Below are 4,225 nucleotides of genomic sequence, written 5' to 3' on the forward strand. Positions count from 1 at the left end.
CATCTACTCCCCCTTCTCTTCCTGTATCTGACTTTGTCTTGCTCATCTCTGCTCTTTCCCTCTCTCTAGAGGACAGTTATTGAATTTTGCTCTAAGGCTGTGCGTCATTCTTGCAGTGTGTGTGTGTGGTGTGTGTGTGTGTGTGTGTGTGTGTGTGTATGCTGGCTGACTTTCCCCTGCAGCGCTCTCTTTTCTGAGGCTTGTGGAGTTTTGCTCTAAAGTTCTAAATTTCTTATTGATTTTCCTGATCCTAGTTTCCATCCCCTTTCCCAGAGGAAATTTTGATTATCACAATGATGACCAGCAAAGTGGTCACATAGGAGTATTCTCTTTCTGGCTCTTTAATCTGATTTTATCCTTACTCCTTGAATTATCCATCCAGCACCCAGCGGCCACGCGGCGCGGCAGCCAGGCAGGAGCCAGGAGCTAGCAGCCAGCAGCCAGCCAGGCAGCACCAGCATCCAGCAGCGCGCAGCGGGGCGCGAGCCAGGCAGGCATCCACCCAGCCAGCAATCTGAAGCCAGGCAGCATCAGACAGCCACCAGCCAGCCAGCAGGCAGCCAGCCAGCCAGCAGCAGCCAGCCGGCCAACACCAGCCAGGCAGCCAGCGCGCAGAGGCGCCCAGCCATCAGGCATCATTCATCCATCCAGCCATCCTCCATCAGCAGTCCATCCACCATAGCCATACATCCATCCATTCTCAAGCCATCCACACAGCCCCATCCATCCATACATCCATCATCCCTCCATCAATTCATCCATCCACCATCCATCACATCCATCCATCCATCGTCCATCCATCCATCTCTCCATCCATTCTCCCATCCATCCATCCATCCCTCCCTCCCTCCCTCCCTCCATCATCTGTCCACAAACACATAGCAGCTACTGAGTGCCAGGACTCATGTCCTTTCTCCTCTCCAGTCTCGCTGTTGTGAATACGCGTGTGGGTCTCATCTCTTGCTCTGAGGTGTGACTAGAGTTGCCCCACCCTCTCTGTCACTCTCCTTGCTGTTTGTCTCCTGCTCTTTTATTTGTCTATAAACTGCTTAGTTAGTTCAGTGCCAAGGGTGGTCTGTCTGTCCTGTCTCTCCTCCTCTACTTCCCTAACTCCCCCTCCATCTGTTCTCACACCATGGGGCCCCAAGACCTATCTGGAGTCTTCTGCTCACTCTGCATACATTCCCTGGATGTGCTCACCCACAGCTTTCTGTGCTGACACCACCCCCTCGGCCCCTCATGCAGCCCAGACCCTTTCCCTTCCCCTTAAGCCACAGGCTGAAGCTTGAGGAAGCCCTGCCCAGCTCAAGCCATCTCATTGTTTTTGTACCCACTAGAAGTGCTCTATCTTCATTCTCATAGGCACCGAGCATCTCTGCCACCCAGGGCTCAGCAGCCAGGAGCACCAAGTCACCTCTGGCTGCTCTTATTCCTGTCTTCATGGTCCATCTGTCCCCTATTCCTGCCAGATCTCCCTCGAAAGGGCAGGTAGATAATCCCTCTCCATCCCTTCATCCCCTGCCTCAGCCCAGATGTCAGAATGTAGTGCCTGGACAACATCCATCCATCCATCCATTCACCATCCATCCCTCCACCACCAAACATCAGTTGGAGAGTTCCTAGGTACTCTGATTATGACACAGACCCCCAAACCCCATGCTATGCCCTGCAGAAACCCACAGTCCAGGGAGAAATTCTCTTGAGTTCTTGGCCTTCTGTTAACGTCTCCTTCCTGCCTGCCACCCCACAATTCCTGTCCACAGAAGTGCTGGGGAGGGAACCCTGAGCTCTGCTGTTCTCTCCACAGCCCCACTTCTCTGTGGCTACCTGTGGCTGACCCTGAACCCACCACCAGGCTCAGGCAAGGCCCCTACCAGCTTCCTGTTGGCCAAACCCAACCAGCTCTTTCTGTTCCCACCTCACCACTGGGCAGCCCCTGATGTGGGCCGTTCTCTTCTCCTCTGTCCCTGAGGCTGCCGATGGCTCTTGGTTTTTCTCCCACTTCCCCGGGTGATCATTCTCTGCTTCCTTTGTGGGATTTTCTGTTCACTCTGCTTGGAATATCGCAGAGCCCCAGGCCTGAGCTTCCTGCCGCTTCCTCCTGCTCTGCCTTTTCTGCTGGGGCAGTTTTCTCTGGGAAACAGGGTAGCTTGCTGTCCATGTCTTTTTGCATACAATAAAGTCCAGACATGAGCTCCCATCTGCCTGGGGTGGAGACAGGGTCTCCCTATGAACAGCCTACAGGTATGTCCTCCTACTCCACCTCTGGCCTCCTTCTTCTTCCTTCCCCCTCCACGTATTAAGAATAAGCCATCATTGAAAAAACAAAGGAGGCTGAGAATAAGTGGAGAATCAAAGTCTGTGCAGTTGAAGAGCTGAGGCTTTGCAAGCTCAACAACAAAGAGAGAGGGACTGTGGAATCCAAACTAGATAAGAGTGAGGAAACTGGGTGAGAGGACAGTGTGCAACTGGCAGGTGCAATGATGACAATGAGGCCCTGGGTCCTCCCCACAGAGGCCTTTGCTGGCTGACTCCTGTCCTCCAGGAGCCCCTGGGCATGAGTATCAGGGCATCTTTCTCTTCACTCAGACATGGAGGTTCCTGGGAAGAGGACCTGCACCTGGCTTCCTTTTGGGTCTCAGGTTGGAGAGGAGGATGGACAAATGGAAGGCTTGTCTTTCTACTAGTCTCTTCTCTTCCTCCTTTGCCGCCTCTCCTCTTACCCTTTATAACATTAATTTTCTTTTGAGACAGGGTCTTGCTGTGTTGCCCAGGCTGGAGAACAGTGGCACAATCATAGCTCACCGCAGCCTCTAACTCCTGGGCTCAAGCAATCCTCCCACTTCAGCCTCCTGAGTAACTAGGACTACAGGTGTGTGCCACTACGCCCAGCTAATTTTTTTTGAAGCAAAGTTTCTATTATTGTAATTATTTTTATGTACAGAAAACTCAACAGTGTATATTTAACCCAGTTTAGTGGCAAGTTCTTTAGCCTTTGCCTTTTTGAACTTGGCGATGCGAGCCACAGACTTGGGACCCAGGACATTGCCTCCCCAGTGACAGTGGATCTCGTTGTATCTGTCATTATCATTAGTCCGGATAGCTTCTACCAGTTTAGCCAAAGCGCTTTTGTCTTCCGAGTTCACCTGTGTGAAGGCGACAGTGGCACAGGTCTTCCTGTGGACTAGACACCCCAGTCTTGCCTTCCCCTTGATAATGCAGTAAGGGACCCCCATGTTATGACACAGGGCAGGCAAGAAGACAACCAGCTTGATGGGATCCACGTTGTGTGCAGTCACCACCAGCTGAGCTTTCGTGGTCTCCACCAAAGTGGTGACAGGGTGTCAACTCCTGCTCAAAGGACAGGTGGTCTCTTAGTGGGGACGTCCCCTTTGCCAGCAGCTTTCTTCTTGGCCCAGGCCAACAGCCTCTGCTTCTTCTCTTGCTTCGTCTCTGGCCTGTACTTGTGGGCCAGCTTAAGCAGCTGAGTAGCTGTCTGGCGGTCCAGGGCCTGGATGAGCTGGTTTATTGCAAGAGGCACTTTCAGCGGCTTATAGAGGAAGGCTCTCTGCCGCTGCAACCTGATAGAGCGGGGCCATTTCACAAAGCGGGTGAGGTCTCTTTTGGGCTGTATGTCCTGTCTGATGCCAAAATTCTTAGGCCTTTTCTCAAACAGGGGATTCACCACTTTCTTGGCTTCCTGCTTCTTCACGACAGCAGGGGCCGGAGCCACCTTCATCCTCTTGGCCTTCTTTCTTTTCGGCGTATTGGGTGGCAGGAGGAGAGAGTACACCCAGCTGATTTTTAAAAACCTTTTTGTAGAGACGAAGTCGTGCTATGTTGTCCAGGCTGGTCTTGAACTCCTGGCCCTCAAGTGATCCTCCTGCCTCAGCCTCCCAAAGTGCTGGGACCACAGGCGCATGAGCCACAGCAACTGGCTGTAAAATTAATTTTTAATTACACAAGTCATTCATGGACCCACTGTCTTTGTAAAAAATAAAAATCAAAGCATTGTACATAAGACTGGTGTTCCTGTCCACTTTCCATCCCATCTAGCCCAGGGTACAAATACTGCTCCCCCGAAGTAATCACAGTATTGATTTGGGAGGATCATTCCACTCTCTGTATATGTTATTTTCTCATGAAAAAAGGCAAGTCCTGTGGGTGGTGCTGGCTTTGGCTTTGACGTTAAATGAGAATCATATTGAACCAGGTACGCCTGCTC

The 4,225-nt window shown here is 51.8% G+C and overlaps 1 pseudogene; it reads right to left on the reverse strand.

The window, feature by feature from the left end:
* Positions 1-2,963: 2,963 nt before the first annotated feature.
* Positions 2,964-3,791, reverse strand: LOC115892923 (annotated as a pseudogene).
* Between the last annotated feature and the right edge of the window lie 434 nt (positions 3,792-4,225).

Source organism: Rhinopithecus roxellana, chromosome 13, assembly GCF_007565055.1.
Source record: "Rhinopithecus roxellana isolate Shanxi Qingling chromosome 13, ASM756505v1, whole genome shotgun sequence".
Classification (NCBI taxonomy): domain Eukaryota; kingdom Metazoa; phylum Chordata; class Mammalia; order Primates; family Cercopithecidae; genus Rhinopithecus; species Rhinopithecus roxellana.